The following is a 21,970-nucleotide window of genomic DNA, read 5'->3' on the forward strand; positions in this document are numbered from 1 at the left end:
AAGGCTACTTCTTCTGCATCATGGAACTTCCAAGCTGAACACCGCTGTGATGCCATCTTGTCACCTTCCCCAATCCCGACCCTGTCCCAGGAGCCAGTCCTCTCAGGGGAGGGTCTCCCACGCTCCCAACGCTTGACCGCATCCTTCTGGGCCCAATCCGGTTTGTTGGGAGCTTAGATTAGCATGAATAACATCTTCTGCAATGGACAGAAAATCTTCTGCCTTCTTGATGCCCAGTTCCACAGAGTAGCTTTTCCTATTGCCACAGACCAGGGGCTGGGAAACTGCAGCTCAGAGGCAAAACCTAGGCCAGGGCTTGCGCTGCTCGCGAGCTATGACTGGTTTTTACATTTTCAAGGAAGTTAGAAAACAACAATGACAAAAACAAAAAAGGATATGTGATGGAGACCCCACGTGGCCTGCAAAGCCTAAAAATATTTACTGTCTCACCATTTACAGAAAAAGTTCCCCAGTTTTTATTAGAAACCTACCGTTAACAAGAGCATTATTAATAACTATCTTTAAATAAGTTAATACAAATGCAAAAGACATTAATTTCTAATTATATTAAAATAAACAATTTAAAAAGTAACACAGCTGGGGGGGAGCAATGGGGGGAAAATGGGACAACTGTAATAGAAAAACAATAGATAAGTAAACATAAAAAAAGTAACACAAAAATTATTTTCAAAATAAAATTCTTTATAAAATTAACAACTAAAATGTATATTAAAGCAAAATGTTAAAAATTCCATATACTGATTATCTGGACATTGCAAATAAGTAGAATAATGATCCTTGGTATAAGTTCATATATTTAGTTTGTTTCTTCGCTGTTTCTATTTCTAATAATGTGTTACTTGCATTTTTCTGAAGTCTTTTCAATATAGTATGTTTCTTTTTGATAACATTGTTTATAATTAATTTTACCCTCAATAAATTTAACATTATTGACACCTTCACACACATTTATTGATATGTCATCTTGAAATTAATGCAGTTATTACCGATACAGAGTTGCAATGCATTCTGTCTGGAATATCAGTAGAATCCTATCCTTTTCAGCTGGTCTGTGTGCTACCTACCTCACCGCCGCTCACGGAGCAAACATCAGTTTGTACAGCTTATTTCCTTCGTGTGCCTAGAATAATCCTAACTTCACAGTTGTTTGCATTCCTTACTTTTATGCTAAATATACAATAACTTAAAACTTTTCAGCTACTTATAGAATATCCTGAAAATCATTTCATCATTGCCACATAGTAATTACTTACACAAAGCATTAAAAATAGCCTTAGAGTGTAATTTCAAAAGAGAAAAAAGTAAGCTCCCTCTAGATCATCATTCTCTGCTGATGCACACTGACCTACTCTAAAATTTTAAATGGGAATGGGAAGGAAGCCACCCACTCCATGCCAAGCCAGTGACCACAGAGTCAATAACAAGGCTTGGTATTTTTCAAGCGCTGGCTTTTTCCGGTACCACTAAAAACAGCTCTAATTTGAGCTCCGAAGCACACCAGGTTAGGGAGAGCATTCAGAGCACTGAAGGACAATATTTCAGTGCCAGGTTCCAGGCCACGTACAGTGAGTGTCCCTCTTCATATTCTTTCTCTTTCTCTAGGCTGGGCTGTGGAAGGTACATATTCTGGTACGTAGACATAAATTCAAGCCATAATTCTGTTACTCATCAGCTGTGTGACTTTGGGTTATTTTCTCAAATATTTAGATCATTGGTTTGATGTTTAAAAATTAATTTCTTAAAAAGGGATAGAATAACACATACCTGAAGTGACTGAACAAAATATCCCATATACTTCAATGATACATGGCAGAAAACAAAAATTAATTTTCAGCCCGTTATGCTACATAATATTGTAAATGTAAATTCTAAATATAAATACCTTTGTAACTGACGCAGTTTTATCACAGAAACAATCATGAACAGAGTAGGTATGTGTTTGTTACGTCTAATAGAGAAAGGGGCTCACAGAAAGCCGATGTCTTTCAGAAAATGAGCAGGACTACCTTTCTTGGTCAGATACAAAACTTAAAACCAATCATAAGGAGCTTGCTATAATTTCCTAACTTGGAATGTGTGGCAGGTTATGTTTAATAACAAATAATCACAATGGAGAATAAAAGTAACAATACCAGAAAGTTCATTGGAAAAAACCTGTTAACTATGTAAGCATTTGTCTAATAAAAGCAATATCAAACTAGCAATTAAGAAGCCCTCTTAATTATGAAAGACAATTCAGTATTATTTGCGAGCTTTAAAATAAAATTCTCTAGAACATCTGACATCGGAGAAAACACAATAGACACTGAGATGATTTAAATATTTATGTCTGGGTGTCAAGCGTGCCAATTAATTCCCAATAGAAATTTAAAAATGTTAAAGACACACTTCACAAAAGAAAATCCCATTATTTTGACATTTTACCCGGTGTTTGTGTGTGATGGACTTAGGCACTAAAAGTCTCATTCGGTGCTGCTCAAAGTAAGTTATTTACCAGGTGTTTATTTGTTATCTCAACAAATAGTCAATTGGATACTCGAGGTGCCTGGCAAAATGTCACTGAGAATATGTAGATGATAAGAAAAAATCAATAATAAAAATAAAGAAGAAAAAAGATAAGAAAGTATCTTGTAAGTATTCTTCGTGAGTGGCAATTATAATATCACTAACAGCCAGACAGAAATGGCCTACATTGCTTCTTTAGATACATTCTGTCTGAAATTTAAAAGCATTTATTCAAAAACTTAGCATCTTTATTATGGCTTTGTGTCAATACATGGATTGCCACTTAGAAAAATCCTTTATCGTCCTCATTCTGCGAGATTCAACCACACATGCAGGTTTTTCATTTTATGTTCTATTTCAGTGATTGTCTATTTCCCAGATTTCTTCTAGGAATCTTTACTGAAGTAGCACAAAGGAGTTTTTGGCCTGAATGAGATCGCCAGGTGTCCATTGTGGGCATAAAACTATTACAATCACTGCCTCAAGAAATATCACAGCATCGCCGTCCAGAATAAAAACTTGATTTTTTTATTTTACTCCTTTTGCAGAAAAGAGTTGTAAGCAATCCACATTTCACTATCTGAAAAAGATCATTATAATGATTGCTTTCATCTCACTTTCTAAACTCAAATTAACGCAGGGAGAAATTTTAAAGAAAAAATTTTTAGTGTATATACGTTTCAAATTGATCCGTTCTAGTTTCTTTGAAGTTCCCATAAGAAGAGTAGCAACCTTGAAAAATAGAAAGTGGTTGATAAAAAGAATGCTCTCCACTGCCAGAACACAGAAACCACTGAAAAATGTATCATGATCAACACACAAAGCATAGTTTTAAAAAGGTTCTCAGTTAAAAAAAAAATCCACATTAAATCCAAAATGTAACTGTGATTTCTAAATATTTACCCTTTATAAGAAACTCACATTATCACTATCAGCATGAGAAGTTTTACATCAGATAATTCTACATGTGTCCATTTTGGTGACCAATCTGAATATGAAAGTCACAAATCTCTAGATTTATTTATCGCCTGTTATTATTTAGAGTCATGGAGGAAACCACCAGCAGAATGAAAACAAAAGATGCCCAATAATGATTAATATCAAGGAGAGGAATAAAATGGAAGCAGGGCAAGATGTTAACTTTTCATTTTTGAAGTTCTCTGTACTGTTCAAGTATTTATTTCCATGCTCATGGATTGCTTTTATATTAATACAGACGTAATCACACGATGATATGGTACTTCATCAATCATACAATTTGGGATTCCTTAGAATAAGAGATGCAACAATTCTACAATTCGGACTTTATATGTCCTGGCTCGGTCGCTCCGTTGGTTAAGAGCGTCCTCCCAATATGCCAAGGTTGCAGGTTTGACGCCTGGTCAGGTGTTTCTCTGCCTCTCTGTCTCCCTCCCTCCCTCTCTCTAAAATCAACAAATAAATTAAAAATAAAATAAATATAATTTGGATATTAATTAAAATGTGGATTTCCTAATAACATCTCAGTTCACTTAAATGCAGTGCAACAGAAAACAAAAATTTAATAAGTATGTATCTACAGTGCTGCTATGAAAATCTATATTGCTGAGGGTCTTACAAGTTCTGTCATTATGAAATTTTAAAAAATCAAAGTTTATATCATTTCTGTTAAATATAAGTATTATAGAAATTTGTATGGTGCTTCTAGAGAGAACACATTAAAATGTATTTCTTCAGATTTCTATTTATTCCGTAACCTTTAGAAAAGTATTACAAAGTAGTACCACTGTCTTGTCATGAGCAGGTCAATACACACCGGCGTGCAGAGCCTTTAATTGCGCTCTGTAAATCTTTTGTTGGGCACTGCATTAACGAAGCTTCCAAATCCCCTCAATAACAGGAAGCAACAGAACAAAGAGAACAATAAAAAATTGCAGGCCCATAAAGAGCACTGATCAGTTCAATATGAACAGATGACTTTTGCCTCGAAGTCGTATTTCTTTCCGAAACGACTTACTTGTACCTAAAGCTTCCCAACAAAGCAACTTAAGAGGGGTGTATTTAATTTTTACATCACTTTTACCAAACACAAAGGTTTGCAATAATAGTTGTGACGGAGCTCACGGAACACCACTCACCTAGAGCAGCGTTTACTCAGCGAGGTTCGCAGGAACCCCCGTGTAGAGCAATGTTCCTGTGATCCAATAAGTTTAGGAAAGGCAGTACGTGTGCTGTACTGCTTCCCACAACATACATAAGCAGACTGAAGAACAGGTACCCAGTTTTCCATTCTGCTGCGATTCACCAGCAGTTCAGCTGTTCCACCTTTTGGAAAGCACGTAGCGAAAGCTTAGAGAACGCAGCCAAGTATCCCTGTTCTCTGTGTATGTGGGACAGCAGAGCCCGCGAGAAGCATTGGGTGAAGTCAGATTGGCCTCCAAGATCTGACCTCAAACCTGGTGATCCAAACCTTCTGCATGAGCCACTTGTTGACAGAAGGAACATTATATTCCCACCTCTGCACATAAAACTGGGTCTCATGAAGCAATTTGTTACAGCTTTGCCAACTGAAGGAGACTGTTTCAAATATCTCATTTTGGCATTTCCTAGCCTGTTGTTTGAAAAGATAAAACACCTTAATATGTATGTTTGGTAGCAGAACTCTACTACTTGTACACAATTTGACTTACAGTAACAATATATAGCCTTTATATGAATAACTCTAAATAAATAGTATATTCAGGTAATTTAAAAAATTTTTTCCTTTGTATGTACATTTTGTATAATGTTGGGGACAAAGGGAGGGTATCATGTACTTTAAAAAGTTGACGTGATACAGAAAAACTGGGGTCATTTTTGGATTCAGATGCCAAAAGTTAGTCAAAAACAAGCATCAGATTTAACTCAATGAAAATTGTGTTCCCCAGTGTAATCAACATGAAAGCCTGTTTTCCCCTGCATACTCCATAAGAAGGCTCTAACACTCTAAATAGTAGTAGTACTCATCTTTTTTTCACTTCTGTATAGGGAAAGCAAAAGAAATGATCTTGAACTCTGCTCAAAAGAAAGAATATAAGATGTGATACTAATTGGATGTGATGTTAATAGTTGCTATGGCCATTATAACACTGGTGGACATATGACATTTGTGAGCCCCTTTAGATAGTCATGTTAACAATCAACTTTCCTGAGGTCCAAGCTTGTATCAGTCACGGTCTTTTTAACCCAATTCTGCAGATACTTTTATTTTGTTCTTGCAGCCCTTCTGAAGGAGGTTCAAAGCATTTTAAAGTTAAATCTGACCTCCAATCTATCTCTATAACCCTGTCCCATCACCAGATTTCCACCGTCTTCCTTCTAGGGAAACAGGCATTCAGCCCCCAAGGCCCACGCTGCTATAGCATAGTAGTAATAACTTATAAGTTTCTCACAACCTAGAACAGGCCAGATCCATAATCCCTCCACATCCTTCCGCAAAGGTACAGCTTTCATTACTCCCAGACAAATGGCTTCTACCATAGAAAGTCTTCAAGAAAGACATCCCAGGCAGATTATTAATAAATGAAATGTAACAGGATAGAAGGCCCTCCTGGTTTGGAATGATTCAACAAAAATATGAGCACAAGTCCTATTCAAATAATATTTCCTTTGTATTCACTTTCATTAACAGAAAAAAAAAGAACAGTATATATGACATATATTATATTTTATGAGTGACCAAAAGTATGAGTGACACGGCTTTTATACAACTTTAAATTTAGAAAAACTGTCAACACAGTCACTTCAAACTTCACAAAAGGCTTACTGGTTGAGTCAATAGGGCATTAAAAGTTAATTACACCTATCTGGAGTTAAAATTGACAGAAAGCATGAGCTCATTTCATTGATGGCACACAAAAGTTGCTAATTTGATGTGTTATTACATATTTTTACAAGCAATAGTTTTTGTTGCAAATTTATACTTTAAAATGAAAGTTTCGTGGGTGGGAAACCGGCCACTAGTCAGCAAAGCGCTTCTAATCCCTTCCCTCTCTTGATCATGACCATTATCATAGCTGGTGCTTCACAAAGTCAGAGGCACAGAATTTCAGCCGACTTCACAACTTTATACATAGCCCCTCTCATTACTCATAAAGTAGCAATAATCCATTTTTGCAGAACTGTGTGATAGTCGGGAAAAAAAGAAACAAATATGATTGGATCCACGCACAGCAACATATACCTGCACGGGGACCTACAATGATCTCAAAATCCAAAATTTAAGAAACAAGCAAACATACAGACGGCCAGTGGTACTGCTTGCACGGGATCCTGGAACTGTGCTTCCCACCATATAAACGTCAGGATCAAGTAATGTAATGTCTTCCCACTGACAGTTCATTTTGCGCCTATAATTAGTATGGAAGTTGATTAGGTTAGTGATTCAAAACACCAAGAAGCTCTTGGCATGACAGATGCAATTAACACAGGAAAAGCAGCGCCTAAAACAATAGAAAGAATGAATTCACTTTTCTGTTGCCTAGATATTATTGTCTATTGATCCGCTCTTGTCCTTGTTAATTCAATTCTGTTTCATATTTTAAATAGTCAATAGTGAAACTGTACTGTACTCTTCTAGGAATTACTACATAAATTGCATGCTTACTTGTTTGAATCCATTTTTTGATAAACTCTTATCTTTTCACCCTCTGAAGAGTTGAAAATCTATAAAAAACATTTTGTAGCTTTTATTATTTTCTCCCTTTGGAGTAAAGAGAATAAAAATAAGTAAATCAAATCCAAGATCTTAGGTTCTATATATATATCTTATTGCTTTCTGAGATTTCTGTTTGTCTTTGATTACAGTTTTAGACATAAATCTGTAAGAAGAGAGGAAATCCCTTGTCCTGAATGAGCCACATTTCAGGAAGATGGTAAGGATACCAAAAAGATTTCTCAAACTGTGCTTTAGGCAAGAATTACTAGCTAACAAATGACAAATTAAAGGCTCCGCCTTCTTCACTAAAGAGAATGATGTTCACGCATCCTAGAGAGGAACTTCAAGTCCAGGTTAGGCAAAGGGGCTAAGAAGACTTTCACGCATTATAAAGCAATGTATATACCCACAGAAAGAGCATCTCAAGATCCTGAAAGAACATTAAAAGGCATGGCTTTAGTGTTTTTGTTAATAACTATGAATAGAAAATCTTGTCCAATAACTTTAGAAATGAAATGCCAGAGAATCAAGGATGAGAAGACGCTGTCATAAAATTCGTAATGAAAATAGTGAGCAAATAGGAAAAAGGACTCATGGACATGAACAACAGTGTAGTAATTGCTGGGAGGGGGGGAGTGTTATATAAGGGGACTCAATGGGAAAACAATACAATGAAGATTAAATTAAAAAAATAGTGATTCTGAAGCTCTGTGAGTCCCTTCAACATTTTAAATAGCTAGTTAATTAAATAAATGGCTTGAGAACATTTAAAAAGAGTTGGGGCCTAAGGTGGTATGAAGAGCTCGGTGAAGTCTCTCCACCAAAAACAAGCGTAACACTGGACAAAATGTTAAAGAACCAACCATTTCAGGGCTCTGGAAATCAACCAAAAGCAGACACATTCAGAAGTGTCTATTCTTGAACACCTGTCAAAGCTTCGTTGAAGAATAGTGGGAGTCTGCAGCCTTTTCTTGTTCAGGGTGGCTCCTCTCCCATCCGACGCCCGAGCTCAAGGTCAAGAATGTTAGTTGTACCCAGGCAGGGTCGACTGTGAACCCCAGCAGTCTGGCAGACAGCGAGGGCATCCTCGATTTGGGCAGGGAGCAGAAATCTTACCACGTTTTTAGCTAAAAGTTGCAGGCTGTGTAGGAAGAGGCTGAGAAGACCAGGCACATCTGCTTTGCAGACCCAGCGGGAACGTGCGGCTGCAGCGCCATAAACTTGATCGGGAGATTCTGGAAACGAGAGCGCAGATGAAGCGCTAGACATGCTCTCCACAGATCCACAGGCAACTGGGTAACTGTGTACGCGCAGGGAGTGTGCAAAGGAAGAGGCAGAGCAGATGTGCGAAGGGACTCTGAATGCGCCCCGTCATCCAAGCGCGTTTCAGTTCGCATCAGTCAGAAGCTTTAGGGGCTTGAAGTGTCTGAGCGGACTCTTCCCAATCAGTGGCGGTCCCTATGGTATAGGGACGCAGTGGCCACCCCCGGGGAGCCGGGTTAAACTCTAAGTAGGACTAGACTCTGAGCTAAGCCATCAGAGGCCACACACCACAGGGGGAACCAAAATTAAATAAACGAAACAAATCTCAGAAAGATAAAGCAAAAGCCAGAGTTTCCCCATACGTTAACTAAAATGTTCAGTTTTCAGCAACAAAAATACAAAAAATGCAAGGAAACAGCAAAGTGTGGCCCATAACCAGGGGAGGGGGGGAAAAAAACAGTTAACAGAAACTACTTCTGAATGGGTCCAGATGTTGGACTTGGCAAAGATTTCAAAGCAGCTGTTATAGATGTGTTTAATGAAGCAAAGGAAACTATGTCAAAAATTAAAGAAAAATGTGATGACAATGACTCAATCTATAAAGAATCTAAGTAGAAAAATACAAGCCATAAAAAGGACCAAGGAACAATTCTAAAGTTGAAAATACAATAAAATAAAAATATTCACTAGATGGTCTCAGGATCAGATATGAGATGGCAGAGGAGAGAACCAGTAAACTCAAAGACGTGTCAAGAGAAATTATTAAATGGGAAGAGTAGAAAAAAATCAATAGAAAATGATCAATGCCTTGGAGACCGGTGGGATACCATCATTTCTATTGTATAATGGGAGCTCCAGGAGGAGAGGAAAGAGAGAAAGTGGCAGAAAAAATATATGAAAAGACAATGGCTGAAGATGTTCCACATCTGATGAAAAACTTTAATCTACAGATCCAAGAAGTTCAAAGAATTCCAAGTAGGAAAAACACAAAGAAATCCATTAGACACATCATAGTCAAACACATCATAATAAAAACAGAAAGTCTTGGAAGTCACAAGAGAAAAAGGACTCATACAATACAATCAAAAGCTGATAAACCATAGAAGTCAGAAGATACTGAAGCAATGTATTGAAAATGCTGAGGGAAAAATAACTATCCTTCAAAAATAAATTCAAAATCAAGACATTACCAGATGAATAAGAAATGAGAAAATCAGTTGTTAGCAGACCTGCCCTATAAGACATATTAAAAGATGTCTGCAGGGCTGAAAGGAAATGATACTAAATGGTAACACCGATCAATAGGAAGACAAGATGTTCTTTTAAGTTTATTGAGACTAGTTTAAATATTTAATAAGTGTATTAACAACAATTATAAGAATCTCCTGATTATCTAAAGGAGAAAAATTTACCACTACAAAGAGTAACTGTTATGATATTATTTTAAGCCCTGGCTGGTGTGGCTCAGTGGATTAAGTGCCGACATACAAACCAAAGAGTCGCTGGTTCGATTCCCAATCAGAGCACATGCCTGGGTTGTGGGCCAAGTCCCCAGTTGGAGACGTGCAAGAGATAACCACGCATTGATGTTTCTCTTCTTCTCTTTCTTCCTCCCTTCCCATCTCTCTAAAAATAAATAAATAAAATTGTTTTTTAAAAAATATTATTTTAGCTCTGGCTGCTGTGGCTCAGTGGATTGAGCGTCGGCCTGAGAACCAAGTGTCGCTGGTTCGATTCCCAGTCAGGGCACATGACTCGGTTGCACGTCAGGTCCCCAGTTGAGGGTGCATGAGAGACAACCACACAGTGATGTTTCTCTCCCTCTCTTTCTCCTTTCCCCTCTCTACAAATAAATAAACAAACAAACAAATAAATACATTATTTAAATAAATAAATATTATTTTAAAATTATCTTCCCCTCCCCGAGGGGGGAAATACAGGTTGGTTTTATTCATAGGCCCTTTTTTTATTGTATTTTTTCCCTGACCACTTACCCCTCTTATACGTCCCTTCCCCCTACAGTCCCCAGACTGCTGTCCACGTCCATGAGTCCTTTTTCCTTTTTGCTCAACCCCTGAGCCCCTTAACCCACACCCCCAGGGCTGTTAGCCTGCTTTGCATCTATGAGTCTGTCTCTGTTTTGCTTCTTAATTCAGTGTAAATTATTATTAACACTAGCAATAACAATAGCATGAATAGGATGCATTAAAAAAAAATTAAATTTACTAAGACAGCAAAAATACCTGCATACTAGATCTTCCCTAATGCTCTGAATTGCATAGTAACCAGTAGATGCCAGTTTGAGACTCTGACAACAGGGACCTCCCCTGCCCACCTCTTTGTCAGCCAAAACCTTGGTAGAACGACGCCCTCTCTCTCAGGAGAGCACAGGAAAGGCCAACGGCAGAGGACCAATGAGTCCGTCTCCATGGCATGCGATGTTAAGAGCCCTGGAATAAACTGGGGGGCAGAAGAGTCAGATCAGGGAGTGCAGAGGAGGAATCCTGACGCTCGGGCTGGACATCTGCCTTATTTACAGAAGCTGAGCAATAGATCCTTTCAAAACTGACTATTTTTACAGATTCGTAAACTTCTGGCCACTTTTGGTCAAGAAATTTATGATGTTGAGTATTCTTACTAATTAATACTTTTCGATGGCACTTATGCAATAAGAAATCTTAATCCTGAAGTCAATATAATTTGATTACTTAAGTTTGTATCAAATCCATTTCGCTGTATATTGCGACTAATACTGCTTTAGTGTGATTCAGAGCACCCACAGAGCATCCTCCTCCAAAGCCTACCAACATCATCCCAAGCGGTTAGAATGAACTGTTCAAAGATGATCAGGGTAGACAGCTGGCCCTCCTCTGACAATGAAAGGCAGAGCCTTGAAGAAACACATCGAAGTTTGAAGGAGAAAAGTGGAAGCTAAGCCTTAGGCCTCAGGGCTCTTCTCCAAATGCAGCGGCCATGGGCCTTAAGACCAAGCATGTGCTGGACAAGAAGCACTAACAAGAGAGCAAAGTGTCAGCAGACAAGAAAGCCCCCAGTGCTCAAGCATTCAAGAAAGCAACCACCGCAAGCCCACCCAGAGTACGGTGAGGGTGCAGAACACGAATGATCCCCACGGGGCAGGAGACGTAGCAGCAACCGCGGCCGCCCAGCCAGGCAGGCAGGTGCCAGGGCAGTCTTGGAATACCAGGCTTTTTTGGGGGTGTTTTAATTTATCTCCGTCAGAGCTTTCTTTCATTTCCTGGCACAGAAGCACATTACATTTACGTATTATCAACCCTTTTAGATTAAGCTATTTTGAACGGTATTGCAAATGCACAAAATAATTGAATGGAGTTAATCGATTTTGAGGCATTTTTATTCATTCACTAAAAGGGAAAGTACTTTTTAAACGTTTACACAAACATGAAGTGAAAAATACAAAAATGAAGGCTGATTTCGGAAAAGGAAACAATACATCATTTCGTGTGAATGTGTGTTTCAACCAAACTGACATTTTTTTTAGGTGGCAGCGGGTTAGCTGAGTTCCTTTAAATAGTTAGGGATTTGTAAAGTGCAAAACTCATGTAAGTATCCCGTGTTTTCCACAAATCCCCATCAGTCCATTTACTTAAGAAACCCATGCTTTTGGCTGGGCGCCAGCATACCAAACCTGCCCAGTAGTGCAGACTTGTATTTCTGTTACTAAATTAGGAAACCAAATCGGGCCATGGCAGGGCCAGCAGCAAAGAGAAAACGTTCACCATCATTAGTCCGCACGGCTTCTTGAAAGCGAGATCATAATGAGATATTTAATTTTTAATTAGAAATACCAAAGTAATTTTGCCTAATAAGAAGCAATACTAAGAAGTAAGGAATTGGAGACAAAGGGAGAAATACAAATATTTAAAGGAAGTAGACTTCTCAAGCGCCTTAGTCATGATGTTGAAAATAAATTAAATACCACCACTCGAGGTTTAATATCTCAATGACCGATACTAAAATACTGCCGTCTCTTTTTCTAAGCTGTGAGGAAGAAATGGGCAGTTATTCCCCACAATTTTGGCTAAGATTTATTAGCATACTTTATTAGAGAGCTGTTTAGAGAAAGTTAGAGCGTTCAAAGGGACTTGAGTGGAGAAATGCAAAAAAGATTTCAAGAGAACAAAGTCACTGTGTTTACGTTCAAAGCCATTTTAAGACGACATAAACATAAAGAAGGAAAAATACATAATTTTCCACTTTCCAAATTTTACTTGCCCCTAATCAGCACATCAAAGAGGTTTAAAAAGGTGGTTGTTAATGAACATCTCTGAGAGTATTTTAAACACACCCAGATTCTTTATCCAAAGCTAAAGCTTGAGCCTTTAAGGTACTGGGAGAATTTTAGTTTTAGGAATATCTGAGTAATATTTTTCTTATAAACATTTTTTTATATATTGGTAAATTTCAAAGTAGTATTTGTTTCACTTTAGTTCTATGAAGGAATTAAATTTAATTAATATTTGCCACAAAATCTATATTCCTCCAGTAACCGTCCTAATTGTTTGGTATCCACTGAAATGCACTTAGGTGATCTGGTGTGGGTCAAAACCCAGAGCCTTTATCTTCTTTCTGCTCAGCTACCACCACCAAGATCTGGCCATCAGCGAATAGCAGAAGCAGGTCCACAGAGGATGGAACAAACAGACTGTTTCCCTCAGTGTCAAGTCTGTCTATTCTTCATCTATCCATCCTACAGGAGTAAAATGCAGACCATGTCATCTGGCCCCCTAACCTTTCACTGTCCCCGTATTATTGATAAGGGACCCAATGTCGTGGAAGGCACAACAAAATTAGAGAAGCAAGCTTAAAGTTCTAAGTTCCATAAATAAAGGCAAGAAACAGACTGAGTGATTAGCAATTATACTGAATAGCAGAATGATCCTCATAGATCACTTTGACATAAGCCCCCCCCATGAGAAAAATTAAATTTTCTTTAGTTTTGAAAACATCAATGAAATTTGAGTTTTTCAAAAGAAAATTTAAAAAGAATGAAGTTGGAGGAATTATACAGCCTCACTTCAAAACTTCTATAAAGCTACGGTAATCAAGCCAATGTGGCATTTCCATAAGGACAGACGTAGACTAATGGGAACAGAACCTCAGAAATAAACCCATATGTTTATGGTCGGTCAACTCATTTTCAACAAAGAAAGAATAGTCTTTCAACAGACTGTGTTGGAAAAACTGAATATCCCCTATCTAAAAATATCTTAACCCTTTGCTCACATCACCCGCAATAATTAACTGGAAATGGATCACAGACATAAATGTAACAGATAATTTTATATAAGAAAACATAAGGGAAAAATTTGTGTGACCCTAGGTTTGGCAAACAGTTCTTAAATAAGACATCAACAGCATAGCACATAAAATAAGAAACTGATAAATTAGGCTTCATCTAAAGTTAAAACTTTTGCTCTTTAAGTGATAGCTATTTCAGTTTCCCATATTTAGAATTCCATGGAGCTTTAAGAACTGTGGACTTTCAGTACAGCAAAAGCCTGTAAAATTAATGCCCCTTGACCCCTGGGTCTCCATTTCCTTATCCAATGTAGTAGCTAGATGTTAACTTGATACTCTTCAATTTATACTAAATCTAATGGGTCTGATTTGATGAAGAGCATAGAACAGCAACCTTGAAAATCGGCTTTCTGCTCCTAAAAGACATAACAGGGTATGAGGGTTTACATACTATGTTGATTACATCAATGTTAATTTAAAAAAGAATAGTAAAAATTATTAAAGAACTGTGATGCCAATTATATGGTGTGTGTGTGTGTGTGTGTGTGTGTGTGTGTGTGGAAGGGAATTTGGTAACAACCCATATCAAACTACATTTTGTTTAATTACTTCTATTACATCAACGCTTGGCAAATCATAAAGCTTTTCAGTCACTAAAACAATCATTAACCTCAAAATTACTTGCAGAATGGACAATCTGGTTTCAATTAAAACCTTTAACAGATTAAAACATAATTTACAGATGAAGTAAGCAACAAGCATGTTCAAATAACATATGAAAAAAATAAATGTTTTACATATTGAAGACACTACTTTTTAAGAAATACTTATTTCAACACATACCCTATATCCTGCCAGTTACCATAATTTTTCTTCACAATAATATAGTTTGACATGAAACTAATTTTCTTATCATGTCACAAGACAATACCTCTAAAATACTGCAAGTTGGTTTAGATCCAAAAATAACAATTAAATCTCTGAATTCTCATTAATAGGTTGTATCTTAAAACACATTTTATGAGCTCTCAAGAAAATTCACTTCAGAAGATTAAGAACACTATATTCATGTTTTTCTAAGTACTCTTAATTCCTGGTGTTTGTAATAAACAAATGGTTATAGCCCGCTATGGGCTTCTATCGTGGCGACCACAGTGTATCAAATCTGTGATTTAGAAAGAGAATCCTGGAGGCCATGTGTATGATAAGATTGTGAAATGGATACATTTAAGAGATAATATAACAGAAAATATCCAAAGTCAAACCCTTTGCTCCTGAACTCCACTTACAGTTCAGCCCCTCCCATTGCATGTGGCGTCTCCTTAAAATTTCAGCTGTCCTCAGGACTCTCTTTGCAGCTCCCATACAGCCTGAAGCCTTTAACAGACAGCGCAGAAAAGTACTTGTATACAGAGAAGGAAGAGGAACAGCCCTGTGTGGGAGGTGAACTTGGAAGAACACCCCTTAAGATTTCCAACTGGGTCTCCGCTGTTACGTTCGGTGCTTCTAAACCTTTTCACAGAGGGCTGATCCATGCCTGGGTCAGAGTATGATGGTGGGAGAGGCTTTTTAAGTCTTATGGACTAACTTTTCTCCTTTAGTCTTTCTAGAAAAAACATCACCACAATGAACTTTTGTTCTTCAGACCTTTGGCAAGTGTCCCACTGTTTTCCTTCACACCTTTTCTAAAGAGGAGTGTTTTCTGTATTTATTGGACACTGACTGAGAAACTTTTCTTCTTGTAGAAGACTTTCAATGGCCATTTGTACTCTAAGACTTTTGTCTGATTTTTTAAGCTGGGAAAAGTTTGTAAATAAGATTTTAAAGTTTTAGTTCCATTTCGAATCAGGTTTTACAATATGTAATAGCATTAATATTAAAATTATTTTTTCCTGAGAAATCTGTGTTTTATCTAATCTGGTATAGACCAAGATTATTTTATATAAAAATGTGAATTTAAAAAATCTGTTGTTATGAAGTCACTAATATATATTAACTAGAATATAAAATTAGTTTAATAATAAAGTACCATGTACTACAGAGGTGCTAATACAGTAACTTTAGGTCTATAAGGGACATTGAAAGAAGAGGTTCAGAATATTAATTTAGGACCCTGGCAAACAACTGATTCATTTATTCAGCGGTCCTGTAGCAAGCGGAGGGCAGGTAGATTGTTAGATCTTTATTCTTCTACTCCTTAGTTCTCAAATGGGCATCTTAATCATTCAGCACGGTGCCGAAATGAATGACTAACACACCCAATACTTCTTTCTCTATCCTTTCTGTATAGTCTCTTCTTTGGAAGTACTGTGCACAGTTTAAAATATTAGCCAATAAAATATTATCGCCAAAGCTCTTTTGACACGTGGGCCTAGATTTTGTCTACCTTCATCATCCCCGCACCGCATGATACTTTGAACCAACGAATAATTGTTGCATATAGATCAGGTAGTAAGCATCCTGGTCATACAGACAGACCCACAAAATAAAGCCCATTTCTATATATTGCTGCCCATACATATATAGCCTGGTGACACCGGAGGGGTGCTCTGCTAGCGATTATTTCGATTCATTTTTAGAGAGAAGAGTGCTAGTTAGCTATTTTACTAACACCGATGGAATCGATGAAAAGGTGAGTCTCCGTAACAGGGTAAATTACCTGAATTACTATAGTATCTGCCCAAGAAGATGATATGGGGTGAATAGTCTTGATAATTTGGGGGGTAGGAGGTAGCATAAGCCCCTGGGTGTTTTGAAGATTCAAAAAGAGAGCTGCTCTAGTCTGCCTTTCAGGTGAGCACCTGAGAGGCAGGTACAGAGGGAGAGAGAACAATAAAACCAGGCTGACCCGGTGCCCCTGGGGCTGCCCAGCATGCCTAGAAACTGCAATCCCGGGGCTGCAATGTGAACCCCGTCTCATGCCCACAGGAGGGGGTCAGCCCCTCGGAAGGAGCGCTGCAGCCCATGATGTTTACTAGCGGCATGAGCCACGGGGGTCTCACCAAGTAGGCTAGTAAGCCCCAGGGGAAGCCCGGGCGTGACCAGCTCTGGTTCCTTCCAGGTCCTGCGTAAGAAGGAGGCCAATCTCCTGCCAGCTGCACCCTAGACCAACGAGACAGAGCTTTCTGAACAGCTCAGTTGGCAACAGGACACACCAAAGAAGAGATCCTAAGCTTCCTTTCAATAAAGCAACAGAGACTCAAGTGGAGGGAAAATAAATTTTAAGGAAAAAATAAATAAACTTAAGCATACTTGAAGCCTGCGTTTTAGGAACAATTCCAGCGAGCTGTACATTTTTCTGTGCTTGTGCATGTTTTTGAATGCACTGAAGTACAAGGTGGACTGCTTCGGTGTTTTTAATTTGGGCTAAAAACCCTTCCTTGTTTGGTATGCAAAACAACTTTTCAGGATTAAAGCCTTTCAGAAAAACAGGCTGATTTATAGGCCAGATGTAAGCAACATCTTGTCTGACTCCTGGTTACATTCTGTTTGTTACTAAAACCTCCTCTCGTGGGAGGTCACAGTTTATAGTTAAGTCACAACAGCAGCGGCTTCTCTCGACTCTCAAAGGTTAGCCGGCTTCTCTGCCCCTTCGAGTATCCATTGTCCTCTGTGGTTTTTACCAAGGGTGAATCACAGCGTGGTTGGCAAGCAGCTCTGCCCTGATGGAAATCTTTCTCCAATAATCCTTTATTTATAAGTGCATAATGTTTCTCTTCATAATAGACAAGGTAATTTTACTCAGGTTAGGAAAAAAATCGTCTTTTGGAAGAAAAGGAGTTTGAATTTGTTCTGTAACAAATAATGTTATAGCTTTGGAACTGGAAGCAGGAGAAGGCAGTATATAAATGTGTAAGTGGCATATAACTGACATATACAAAATAATGCAAGTCAGCAAGCAGATGAGACAGCAGAGGGAAGGCCAAAAACCATATAATAGAACTTCCAGTTCCACCCATGACAGGGTCAGCGACACCAGACTTGCCTCCCACCAAAATACGACAATAGAACTACTCAACAATATCGGAGGCAGAAGTCTGCCAGCAATGGACAGGAAACATAGGACCTGGAACCCCTGAAATAGGGGAAGCACAGGAGGTGAGCCCCGTCCCAGACAGGGCTGTCTGCCCAGGGGCACCCTCTGGGCCCCAGGGCCGGGAAGCAGCACCCAAGCCGAGCTCCGCAGTCTGACAGCAGAGGAGCCAGAGAAAAACTGCAGGCGGATGAAGCAGCTGGAAAACGCAGGACAGGGCACCGAAGAGCAAAGCGCTGTCAGAGAGAGAAGGGGAGCTTCCTTCACAGCATACTGGAGATCACAGAAGCAGCTCATGACGTAGGAGACAGATCCACAGAGACCACCACCCAACCTTTATTAGTAGAAGAACATTTTAAAAAGAACAAAGCCTCAGTGACCTGGGAAACAATATCAAGGGATCTAATGAGTGTAACTGGAGTCCCTTAAAGAGAGAAAACGGAGCAGAAAAATATTTAAAGGAATAATGACAGGAAACTTCCCAATTTGGGAATTAAAAAAAAAAAATACCCAAGTAGGATAAATATTTTTTAAACCCTACATTGTGGCAAATCATAAACAAAGTGATAGCATCAACGATAAAGAGAAAAAATTCAAAGTAGCCATTGAAAAGGACATTATATACAAGAAATCTAACATGACTCCAAAACATGACAAGCCTATTTTAAAAGAGAAGAGATTCCCAGCTGTTATCACCTGGACTGAAAGAGGAGGACAAGGACCCTGCAGCAGACCAGGGTCTTAGAGAGAAACCAGCCCCCATGCAACGGTCCTTTTCCTTCCGATCGCATCTTTTCTCCATTCACCGGCGCAGGTTCGCTCCTTCTCCCCTCCTCGTTTTCTGTTCGCGCCACAAATCGTCCTGCTTTATGCTATGCATTGGTTTCCAAACTGCAGAAGCTATAGTCTTTTTTTTTTTTTTAAATTATTTATTTTTAGAGAGAGGGGAAGGGACGGAGAAAGAGAGGGAGAGAAACATCACTGTGTGGTTGCCTCTCATGCACCCCCAGCTGGGGACCTGGCCCGCAACCCAGGCCTGTGCCCTGACTGGGAATTGAACTGGCGACCCTTTGGTTCGCAGCCAGAGCTCAATCCACTGAGCCACACCGGCCAGGGCTTAAGAAGCCTTTATATTATAATTAAGTGTTTAATACCTTATCCTGAAACAGAGTTGCAATTTCCTGCCTCTGTCACCTTACTTGGTTTTGTATCCTTTAATATTTCTGTCTCAGGTAGAAGAGCGCCTTCCAACATTTCTTATCATTCAGGTCTTGTAGTGGTAAATTTCCCTTACCTTTTGTTTGTCTGGTAAAGCTTTTGACCTATAAAATGTTATTAACCACCGTTGCTCCCAATAAATTTAATTAAAAAGAAAAAAGAAAACCAGTCTTACTGGTTTCAAAGTTCTTTACACCATAGACCATGCCTTCATTACTTTTATCCAGAAGATTATTTTAGGGAGTGATGCTTATTTACTGATCTTGGAACCAAGTTCGACCCAGATTATTAAATTAGCCTCTCCTGCTGCGGCCCGTGGACCAGGTCGGGAAGAGGTCTGACACAGGCGCGTGACACCAAGCGCCTTCCGCGGTGCGTGAGGCGTGATGGCTGCGGGAGCTTGGAGCTCCCTGGGCACCACTCAGCCGCCCCACGCCGCCCCACGCTTCCCTGCCAGCATCTCTACCCCTGTGGCTGAGGCCTCTGCCCTACAGAGCCGCAGGCTGTCCATGTGCGCCTGCGCGCAGCGTGCCAGAAAAACCACGGAGTGCCTACCCACCCGCGCATCCAAGCGACGCTCAGCCAGTCCCTGTGGGGGTTGGTGTTTTAAGTGCTTTCTCTCGTTCGCTCAGCACGTGAGTGGAAGGACTCGGAGGGAGGGGCTTTACACAAGCTTACGCTCCAGCTGCCCCTTGTGGTGGCCGGAGAAGAAGGGCAGAGCCTGCTACCCCCAAACATGCCACTCTGGCACACTGATTGTTTTGAGTTAAAGGCACTGAAAAACGGCAGACGCCAAGAAGGGCATGCTGACCTTTCTTCTGCTTCCTGAGAGCGGGAGATAAAAGTCCCCTGCAAAAGGTGTCCTCCCTGCGTCAGGGGGGAAGGCATTCTTATCACCAGAGATGGGAGTCAAGGCCCAGGGAAATATACACAAACAAACCTCGTTCCACTGACCATTATCTTCGTCGTCCCTTTCCCACAATCAGCTGTCCTAGCCCAAGCCCCTCTGTCCTGCCACAATTTCCCACTCGTCCAACCCAGTGTGTAGGCATTTCACTTCTAACTGCTTCACTTTTCTTATGAAGGCTCTGTGCACATGTAAAAATATTAAATAAAATCTGTATACTTTGTCCTGTTAAGTTGTCCCGTGTCAATTGTCTTAGTCCCAGTTGGAGACCCTAAGAGGGGAGAGGGGAATGTCACCTCCCCTACACTGGCTTAATAACAGAATCTTTATGGCCCGTGTTCACATTCCCACATCCCATCACCAGTCTATACCAGTGTCCTCTGCTCACCCCAGAAAATTACTTGCACTCAGGAAGAAAATTAAAAAGACATCCAATAGAAAGGGTGCAAAGTATACTGTAAAAAAAAGTGACAGAACGAGCCACTTGGCCCTAATACTGATCATGCCATCGCTAAACCTTGACTGCCCACTACTCCTGAGAGCTTTTGCAATTTCGAAGGATAAGAGTTAAGTACATAGGAGAGTTCAATATCAAATTAATCCTACACCCCAGACGGGCTCTTTTGAGCGTTTGGGGCAGCTGTGTTACATGGGACTCGGTTGGTGGCAACTCACAGAAGCCAGCCAGAGCTAGTTCAGCACGGAGCCTATGGGCCCTAAGAACAGAGCCAGGGATTGGGACAGTAAAGAAAACTTAGAACGTCTCTGCCTCCACCTTCTCTCTGTGATCTGCTTCATCTTTCTCTTTTTTCCTGTCCCCCAATCTACAAGGCTCCTACCAGCACCTCACAAGACTACAAAGTATTGTACAGTACCGAGCGAGCGAGAGAGAGAGAGAGAGAGGGAGGGACTGATTTTCTTTTTCTGCCTCCTCTGCTCTCTCTTGCTCTCTTTTTACGCACTTTAAGTTTCCTCCAAAATCCCAAGCCCTCCCCCACCAAAAAAATGACTCTGCTTGGGAAAGGTGCCCATGCCAGGAGAAATCAGTTGTAGAGAGAATGCAATGTCACATGGTAGAAAAATGGCACTATTCTTCAATCCAATAGAATGAGAGAAAGGAACATACCCAGAGACTGGATATTGGCAGACAACCCAATAGACTCAACCATATGAATTATGGATCTATTTCAGACACTGAGGAAAACACTGAACCTTCTTCACGGCAATATATACATATGACAAACATCAAAATGCACACGCTGGAGGGTGTTCGTGAAACCCTTATGACCCATGCTTGGATCCTGATTTTAAAACTCGACATCCACTAGATCCTTGTATTTCAAATGTTTCAAACTTTTCAAATGCACTCTGTTTTTCAAATTTTAGAAACTGATTATGATCTTACATTCAAAGGGTGTTCAACCACAACCAATACACACAGTAAAACATTAAGTCTCACCCTGGCTGGTGTGGCTCAGTGGACTGAGTGCGGGCCTGTGAACCAAAGTGCTGCAGGTTCGATTCCCAGTCAGGGCACGTGCCTGGGTTGTGGGCCAGGTCCCAGTTGGGAGCAAACAAGAGGCAACCACACATGGATGTTTCTCTCCCTTTCTCCCTCCCTTCCCCCGCTCTCTGGAAAATAAATAAATAAAATCTTTAAAACAAAACAAAACATTAAGTCTTTCGAGGAAATATAACAGGTAAGGAGTCCACACGTAGCAGCATAGACTAGGGAGAAGCGTGATCCACAGCAGCCTGGTGTCGATTGTCATCACGTGGAGACAATGTGGCAGTCCCTCACATTGTTTTTTAACTATAATTGGAATACATTTCCATAGCATGTGCCCCGACATGATCAAACATGAGAGGAGGTGTGTGTACCTAGCCCCTCAAACTATAACATGGACACTACCTCCTAAAGAGATGTATAAAGTGAGGCAAATAATCGGTAAGACCCAGTCCACTGCGATTCATGAAGACCTAGAAAGAAAACAAATCTCTATGTGGCTCAATCGAAAGCTTCTATTCAAAACACACCGCTATTACTGCATGTAATTCTACTCAAAGC

The 21,970-nt window shown here is 39.7% G+C and overlaps 1 protein-coding gene across 1 annotated transcript in view; it reads right to left on the reverse strand.

Annotated features, from left to right (window-relative positions):
- The window catches only part of LRRC28 (leucine rich repeat containing 28), a 66,950-nt gene that overhangs the window by 29,837 nt on the left and 15,143 nt on the right, over positions 1 to 21,970 (reverse strand). The window lies entirely within an intron of this gene.

Source organism: Furipterus horrens, unplaced genomic scaffold (genome assembly GCF_987537825.1).
Source record: "Furipterus horrens unplaced genomic scaffold, mFurHor1.1.pri manual_scaffold_16, whole genome shotgun sequence".
Taxonomy (NCBI): Eukaryota; Metazoa; Chordata; class Mammalia; order Chiroptera; family Furipteridae; genus Furipterus; species Furipterus horrens.